We start from the raw sequence: 9,987 nt of genomic DNA on the forward strand, positions 1-9,987 counted from the left end.
ATGCAGAAAAATGAATCTTGACCTAAACTACAGTCCTTATTCAAAAATTAACTCATATTTGATCATAGATTTAAATGTAAAACATAAAACTATAAAACTTGTAGAAGAAAATCTTTGGGACCCAGGGCTAGGTGAAGAGTTCTTACACATGGCACCAAAAAACATGACTGTCTTAGTCATCTAGTGCTGCTATAACAGAAATATCACACGTGGATGGTGTCTTAGTCACCTAGTGCTGCTATAACAGAAATACCACACGTGGATGGTGTCTTAGTCACCTAGTGCTGCTATAACAGAAGTACCACACGTGGATGGCTGTCTTAGTCACCTAGTGCTGCTGTAACAGAAACACCACAGTGGATGGTGTCTTAGTCACCTAGTGCTGCTATAACAGAAGTACCACAGTGGATGGCTTAGTCACCTAGGGCTGCTGTAACAGAAATACCACAGTGGATGGTGTCTCAGTCACCTAGTGCTCCTATAACAGAAATACCACAGTGGATGGTGTCTCAGTCACCTAGTGCTGCTATAACAGAAGTACCACAGTGGATGGCTTAGTCAGCTAGTGCTGCTGTAACAGAAATACCACAGTGGATGGTGTCTCAGTCACCTAGTGCTCCTATAACAGAAATACCACAGTGGATGGTGTCTCAGTCACCTAGTGCTGCTATAACAGAAGTACCACAGTGGATGGTGTCTCAGTCACCTAGTGCTGCCGTAACAGAAATACCACAGTGGATGGTGTCTCAGTCACCTAGTGCTGCTATAACAGAAATACCACACGTGGATGGTGTCTTAGTCACCTAGTGCTGCTATAACAGAAGTACCACACGTGGATGGCTGTCTTAGTCACCTAGTGCTGCTGTAACAGAAACACCACAGTGGATGGTGTCTTAGTCACCTAGTGCTGCTATAACAGAAGTACCACAGTGGATGGCTTAGTCACCTAGGGCTGCTGTAACAGAAATACCACAAGTGGATGGTGTCTTAGTCACCTAGTGCTGCTGTAACAGAAATACCACAGTGGATGGTGTCTTAGTCACCTAGTGCTGCTATAACAGAAGTACCACAGTGGATGGCTTAGTCAGCTAGTGCTGCTGTAACAGAAATACCACAGTGGATGGTGTCTCAGTCACCTAGTGCTCCTATAACAGAAATACCACAGTGGATGGTGTCTCAGTCACCTAGTGCTGCTATAACAGAAGTACCACACGTGGATGGCTGTCTTAGTCACCTAGTGCTGCTATAACAGAAATACCACACGTGGATGGTGTCTCAGTCACCTAGTGCTGCTATAACAGAAATACCACAGTGGATGGTGTCTCAGTCACCTAGTGCTGCCGTAACAGAAATACCACAGTGGATGGTGTCTCAGTCACCTAGTGCTGCTATAACAGAAATATCACACGTGGATGGTGTCTTAGTCACCTAGTGCTGCTATAACAGAAGTACCACACGTGGATGGCTGTCTTAGTCACCTAGTGCTGCTGTAACAGAAATACCACAGTGGATGGTGTCTCAGTCACCTAGTGCTGCTGTAACAGAAATACCACAGTGGATGGTGTCTCAGTCACCTAGTGCTGCTATAACAGAAGTACCACAGTGGATGGTGTCTCAGTCACCTAGTGCTGCTATAACAGAAATATCACACGTGGATGGTGTCTTAGTCACCTAGTGCTGCTATAACAGAAATATCACACGTGGATGGTGTCTTAGTCACCTAGTGCTGCTATAACAGAAATACCACAGTGGATGGTGTCTCAGTCACCTAGTGCTGCTATAACAGAAATATCACACGTGGATGGTGTCTTAGTCACCTAGTGCTGCTATAACAGAAATACCACACGTGGATGGTGTCTTAGTCACCTAGTGCTGCTATAACAGAAGTACCACACGTGGATGGCTGTCTTAGTCACCTAGTGCTGCTGTAACAGAAATACCACAGTGGATGGTGTCTTAGTCACCTAGTGCTGCTGTAACAGAAACACCACAGTGGATGGTGTCTCAGTCACCTAGTGCTGCTGTAACAGAAATACCACAGTGGATGGTGTCTTAGTCACCTAGTGCTGCTGTAACAGAAACACCACAGTGGATGGTGTCTCAGTCACCTAGTGCTGCTGTAACAGAAATACCACAGTGGATGGTGTCTTAGTCACCTAGTGCTGCTATAACAGAAGTACCACAGTGGATGGCTTAGTCACCTAGGGCTGCTGTAACAGAAATACCACAGGTGGATGGTGTCTCAGTCACCTAGTGCTGCTGTAACAGAAATACCACAGTGGATGGTGTCTCAGTCACCTAGTGCTGCTGTAACAGAAATACCACACGTGGATGGTGTCTTAGTCACCTAGTGCTGCTATAACAGAAGTACCACACGTGGATGGCTGTCTTAGTCACCCAGTGCTGCTGTAACAGAAATACCACAGTGGATGGTGTCTTAGTCACCTAGTGCTGCTATAACAGAAGTACCACAGTGGATGGTGTCTTAGTCACCTAGTGCTGCTATAACAGACATACCCCAAGTAGATGGCTTTAACAAAGAAATTTATTCACTCACAGTCTAGTAGGCAACAGGTCCAAATTCAGGGAGTCAGCTGCAGGGAAAAGCTTTCTCTGACAGCTCTGGAGGAAGGTCCTTCTTGTTAGTCTCCCCTTGGTCTGGGAGCATCTCAGTGCAGGCACCTCAGGTCCAAAGGACGCACTCTGCTCCCAGCACTGCTTTCTTGGTGGTATGAGGTCCCCACTCTCTGCTTGCTTCCCTTTCCTTTTATCTCTTGTACGATAAAAGGTGGTAACAGGCCACCCCTCAGGGAAACTTCCTTTACATTGGATCAGGCATGTGACCTGAGCAAGAGTGTTACATCCCACCCTAATCCTTTTAACCACAGGCAGAGATTATGAGTTATAATGCATAGGAAAATCACAAAATGGAGGACAACCACACATGGCCTGACCAAGTTGACACATTTTTGGGGGACACAATTCAATCCATTACAATGATCCATGAAAGAAATTTGAAAACTGGTAAATCAAACTTCATCACTATGAAAAACTTTTGCTCTGCTAAAGACTTCTAAGAGGATAAAAAGACTGGGAGTAAATATTTGCAAACCACATTATCTGACAAAGGACTAGTATCTAGATTATATAAAGGACAGTTAAAAACACCTGGTTAGAAAATGAACAAAACACATGAGCAGACATTTCACCAACGAGATGATGCAAATGGCAAATAAGCTCATGGAAAGACTTTCCACACAGGGACCAGCACTTGGGGTTTAATGATCTGTGGGCGCCACCTAGAAATTCTCAATTTTATCTTTGAACTTACTTTGTGAGTAACATCCGAAGGGACAACTGGAATGTGTTCTAGGGCTCAGAGCTCAGCTTATGAAGTCCCACCTCCCGCCGCCGCCCCAGGACAGATCCTAGGTCACCTGCTCCCCCATCCCTGGTAGCACCCTGAGGGTCCACCCCCACCCAGTGACCAATGCCGCCCTCTGCCTCTAGTGGAGACCCAGGAGTGGGTGCGGGGAGGGTGCAGGGAGGGAGAGGGAAGGGTCAGGGCATGGCGGCAGCTGGCTCTGCCCAAGCTGGTGAAAGCATAGCACATTCAGGGGCAAATCAGTGGGGTAAGCTTCTCGCCCACCCCGATCATGTACTTCAAGTACTGGCATGGAGGCTGGGTGTTGCCCATCTGCCAGGAGTTGAGACACCTGGCCCACGAGAAGGGGAGGTGCCTAGTTTGACCTCCCAGCCCCAGCAGGGCCCAGCAAGTTGGTGGGAGGCTGGCAGACAGTGGGATGCCCACACCAAGTCATGGGCCAGTACCCCCAGGTACCTGTGAGGGTCGGCACTGGCCCTGCAAGTGCCCTCAGGCTCGACAGAGCACATTAAACAGCAGGTGAGAAATACGAAGGCAGCTTGAGAGACTGAGGAAGGAAGGAGGTAGCTTTATGTTTTAGGACCTGCTTTTTGAAAAAGGGGACTCGCATTTTCATTTTGTACCTACCCTATGAATTTTGTAGCTGCTGCTACCATGATCCTTTAGGGAAATGCAGATGAAAACCGTGCCTGCACACACCTGTTAGAACGACAACGTGAAGGAGTGACACGACCACACACTGCCAAGGATGCGAAGACTGGGCCTCTCATACACTGTACAGACATCCCAGCAGAGTTTGGTAGTTTCTTCAGAAATTAAACATACATGTACCATAGGACCCAGTAATCACACTCCTGGGCATTAATCACAGAGAAAGGAAACCCTGTATCAGAAAAACGTGTTCACTAATGTTCACAGCAGGTTGATCTGTGATGTCCAAGACTGGAACCAACCCAAACAGTCTTTCAAAGTCAGCTGACCTCTCAGAGGCTGGCAGGTAAATGGTTAAAGTGTGGCTCATCCATGCCATGGAGGCTACCCAGCAATAAACAGGGATGATGCACACAGCACCTTGCATGGTCTCCAGGGCGTTGTGCTGAGTGAAGGCAGCCAGTCTCAAACAGTTACGCCCTGCATGGACCGGAGCTGGGGGACAGACTCATGGTTGCTGGGAGAGGAGGGGCTGGGGTAGCCACATAGGAGCAGCAGAGAAAGTCTTGTGGTGATGGAACGCGTTTGTATCTTGACTGTGGTGTTGATTCCACATGTGTGACAGAATTGCACACAAGCACACACACACACACGCTGTGGACTGCACACCCTCAATTCCTAGTGTTACTATTGTACCGCCATTATTTAAGTTGTCACCTTTGGGGGAAACGGTGCAGCGAAACAGGGCCTCTCTGCACTATTTTTGCAATTTCCTGTGAATCTATAATTCTTTAACAATAAAAAATAATAGATACATAACCAAAAACCAAACCTGTTGCCACTGAGTTGATTCCGACTCATAGTGACCCTATAGGACACAGTTGAACTGCCTCATGGAGTTTCCAAGGAGCACCTGGTGGATTCGAACTGCTGACCCTTTGGTTAACAGCCACTTAGCCACTATGTCACCAGGGTTTACATCCATCTATCTATCTATCTATCTATCTATCTATCTATCTATCTATCTATCTATCTATCTATCTATCTATCATCTATCTATCTATCTATCTATCTATCTACCTACCTACCTACCTACCTACCTACCTACCTATCTATCTATCTATCTAATCTATCTATCTATCTAATCTATCATCTATCTATCTATCTATCTATCTAATCTATCTATCTATCTATATCTGGAGATACACATATCTCCACCCCTCTGTCAGTCTGTCATACTATGGTGGCTTGCGTGTCACCCAGCAGGGTCACCTGCGGTAGACAGATTTCAGCTGAGCTTCCAGACTAAGCCAGACTTAGGAAGAAGGGCCTGGCGGTCTACTTCTGAAACGAATTGTCCAGTGAAAACCTTATGAATAGCACTGGAACACTGGTATAGTGCCAGAAGATAAGTCCCTCAGGTTGGAAAGCACTCAAAAGACTGGGGAAAAGCTGCCTCCTCAGAGCAGAGTTGACCTTAATGATACAGGTGGAGTCAACCTTTTGAGATGTTCATTTGCTGAGGTGACTCAAAATGAGAACAGCTTCAAACATCCATTAATAATTGGAACACGGAATGTACAAAGTATGAATCTAGGAAAATTGGAAGTTGTAAAAAATGAAATAGAATGCATAAAAATAAAAATCCTAGACATTAGTGAGCTGAAATGGACTGGTATTGGCCATTCTGAATCAGACAATCATATGGCCTACTATGCCAGGAATGACAAATTGGAGAGGAATGGAATCGCATTCGTTGTCAAAAAGAACATTTCAAGATTTATCCTGAAGTACAATGCTGTCAGTGATAGGATAATATCTACACACCTACAAGAAAACTAGTTAACACAGCTATGATTCAAATTTATACACCAACCACTAAAGCCAAAGATGAGAAAATTGAAGATTTTTACCAACTTCTGCAGTCTGAAATTGATCAAACATGTAATCAAGATGCATTAATAATTACTGGTGATTAGAATGCAAAAGTTGGAAGAAGGATCGGTAGTTGGAAAATATGGCATTGGTGATAGAAACAACGCCGGAGATCACATGATAGAATTTAGCAAGACCAATGACTTCTTCATTGCAAGTAGCTTTTTTCGACAACTATACGCATAGACCCCACCAGATGGAATACACAGGAATTGAATCGACTACATCCATGGAAAGATGATGCAGAAGCTCAATACTGGGAGTCAGAACAAGGCCAGGGGCTGACTGCGAAACAGACCGTCAACTGCTCATATGCAAGTTCAAGCTGAAGCTGAAGAAAATTAAAACAAGCCCATAAGAGCCAAAGTATGACCTTGAGTATATTCCACCTGAATTGACAGACTATCTCAAGAATAGATTTGACGCATTGAACACTAATGACTGAAGACCAGACAAGCTGTGGAATGACATCAAGGACATCTTACACAAAGAAAGAGGTCATTAAAATGCAAGACAGCAGGAAAAGATCAAAATGGATGTCAGAAGAGACTGAAACTTGCTCTTGAACGTAGAGTAGCTAAAGCAAAAGGAAGAAATGATGAAGTAAAAGAGTTGAACAGAAGATTTCAAAGGAAGGCTTGAGAAGACAAAGTATTATAATTACATGTTCAAAGAGCTGGAGATAGAAAACCAAAAGGGAAGAACACACATGACATTTCTCAAGCTGAAAGAACTAAAGAAAAAAGTCAAGCCTTGAGTTACGATACTGAAGGATTCTATGAGGAAAATATTACACAACACCAGAAGTATCAAAAGAAGACGGAAGGAACACACAGAATCACTGAACCAAAAAGAATTGGTTGACGTTCAACCATTTCAGGAGGTAGTGTATGATCAAGAACGGACGGTACTGAAGAAGTCTAAGCTGCGCTGAAGGCATTGGTGAAAAGCAAGGCTTCAGGAATTGACAGAATACCAACTGAGATGTTTCAACAAACAGATGCAGCCCTGGAAGCACTCATTCCTCTACGCCAAGAAATTTGGAAGGCAGCCCCCTGGCCAACCAACTGGAGGAGACCCATGTTTGTGCCCATTTCAAAGAAAGGTGATGGAAAAGAATGCAGAAAGTATTAAACAATATCATCAATATCACACACAGGTAAACTTTTGCTGGAGATCATTCAAAAGTGGTTGCAGCAATACGTCAGCATGGAACTGCCAGAAGTCCTAGCTGGATTCAGAGGAGGACGTGGACCAAAGGGTATCACTGATGTCGGATCTTGGCTGAAAGCAGAGAATACCAGAAAAATGTTCACCTGTGTTTTACAGACGATGCAAAGGCATTTGACTGTGTGGATCATAAAAAAATTATTGATAACATTATGAAGAATGGGAATTCCAGAACACTTAATTATGCTCATGAAGAACCTGTGCATAGATCAAAAGGCAGTCATTCAAACAGAACAAGGGAATACTGTGTGGTTTAAAGTCAGGAAAGGTGAGAGTTGTATCCTTTCGCCATACTTATTCAATCCGTATGCTCAGCAAATAATCAGAGAAGCTGGACTATACGAAGAACATGGCATCCACATTAGAGGAAGACTCATTAACGGCCTTTGATATGCAGAGGGCACAACCTTGCTTGTTGAAAGGGAAGAAGACTTGAAGCACTTATTGATGAAGATCAAAGCCTACAGCCTTCAGTATGGATTAACATAAGAAACAAAAATCCTCACAATTGGACCAATAAGCACCGTCATGATAAGTGGAGAAAAGATTGAAGTTGCGAAGGATTTGGTTTTACTTGGATCCATAAACAACGCCCATGGAAGCAGCAGTCGAGAAATCAACCAATCCATTTCACTGGGCAAACCTGCCGCAAAAGATCTCTTTAAAGTGTTAAAGAGCAAAGATGTCTCTTTAAGGACTGAGGTGTGCCTGACTCAAGGAATGGTGTTTTCAATCACCTCATACGCATGCAAAAGCCGGACAATGAATAAGGAAGACCAAAGAATTGATGCCTTTGAATTATGGTGTTGGCAAAGAATACTGAATATACCACAGACTGCAGAAGAACAAACAAACCTGTTTTGCAAGAAGTATAGCCAGAATGCTCCTTAGAAGCAAGGATGGAGAGACTATGTTCCCCATACTTTGGACATGTTATCAGGAGGGACCAGTCCCTGGAAGGACATCACGCTTGGTAAAGTAGAGGGGTCAGTGAAAAATAGGAAGACCCTCAAAAAGATGGATTGACACAGTGGCTGCAACAATGGGCTCAAGCAAACAACTGTGAGGACAATGCAGGACCAGGAAGTGTTTCGTTCTTTTGTACACAGGGTTGCTATGAGTTGGAACTGATTCAATGGCACCTAACAACAACATTGTAGGGGAGGCCTCCTGGCAGATGCAGGAGCAGGCAGCCACCTAGTTGCCTAGCACCCCAAGGCTGTCTGGTCCTCTGGGGACCCAGCGGGCAGCTGCTGGCCGCTCCCAGGCTTCTGGCCACTTGTCCAGGGGCCACCTTCTCTCAGCTTGCACACAGCTCTTCATTCTTCTGCGGAAAACACCTTCACCAGCTTCCTCAAAAGAAGCCAACATTTATTTAGGAAAATCCATTTTATCATCAACCAAATGTGTGATCCTGGCTTTGCTCTTCAGCCCAACAATGCGTAACAAGCCTTGTGGATACTTTGCGGGAAACGTGGACGGCAAGTGGGGACTGAATTTTCTGGATGTGACAGTGGCATATGGTCACGTTTCATACAGGCTGTACGTGCAGACACTTAGGTCCATTCAGAAACAGGTAAAATCAAAGATGGCTGCGACTTGCTTTAAAACATCCCAGGAAAAGTAAAATTGGGGTACGTGGTGAGAGGAAAGCGAAGGCCAGGACGCTGTTAGCTGCTGAAGGTACCATCGGGGTTGAGGCTCTTCTCCGTATATTTAAAAGATTCATAACAGAGGGGGATCCAACCCCAGTCTCGGGCCCCTCTGTCACAGGCTTCCTGGAGCTTTCAGCTAATCCTGACTGCCAATCCACTGGTTTTTCTAACTTCAGGCAGCAAACTGAAAGAACTGTGACAGGTTCCAACTTTCTGTGGGCACTCCGGAGTGGGTGCCACCGAGGTCCTGGGGTCCTCAGTGGGACGTGGCCAAGCCCAAGGGACCCAAGGACTGACCACCTCCATTTGCAGGAGACTGACCCGTGCAAGCTCGCCAAGTCCCCTCTGGCCCCAGATGGCCCAACCTCCACGAGGCAGAAGACCACAAGGACTGGTACCAGGCGGTGGGCAGCCTTAGAACTGAGGGTTTGTCTCCCACAAGCCCAACACCAGTGCAGATGGGGGTCAGGTCCCGTGAGGCCCCAGGAATCTGCCTCAGAAGGGCAATCTGATGAAGGGCAGTGCTGCCCAGCCAGCGGGGGTTGATGGGGGGGTCGGCATCTCAGTTGGGCTTCATTCGCAGTTAGATCTTTGAGACCACCACTCACCAGTCCTGACAGGGTCACAGAGGCTTATCCTTGTTAACCTAACTCCTAGAAATCCACACCTCCCTGCCCCCTCCCCTCCGTGCCTCTTGACAACACTGAGCAGACTGAGGATGGTGTACTGTGCAAGGCCTCCAGGCATGTTTTAGGGTGTTATTTGTAGGGTCTTGTCAAAACACCCCCACGAGCAGAGCACGCAGAAGAGAACAGGGACATTTCCCCTGTAACCACCACCGACTGCTGCCCTGCAAGCCACCTCACTCAGGAAGTGAAATCCTGGGAAGGACCTAGCACACTTGCTGCAGATGGAAATTTCTAGAATCCCTGGACACAAATTTTGACAGACCTCATGAAGGCAATAGCCCTAGATATTGAGACTGCTAGCATGGGACCAGCTCCGCCATCATCTGACATGTGTGGCCATGGGAGGGCGGTGGAGGGGCTGGGGAGGTACAGACATCACCCCCTCACCCCACAGTTGGCCCCACCAGCACCTTCTGACGGCTCCTTAAATGAATCTGGTCAC

Source organism: Loxodonta africana, chromosome 10, assembly GCF_030014295.1.
Source record: "Loxodonta africana isolate mLoxAfr1 chromosome 10, mLoxAfr1.hap2, whole genome shotgun sequence".
Taxonomy (NCBI): Eukaryota; Metazoa; Chordata; class Mammalia; order Proboscidea; family Elephantidae; genus Loxodonta; species Loxodonta africana.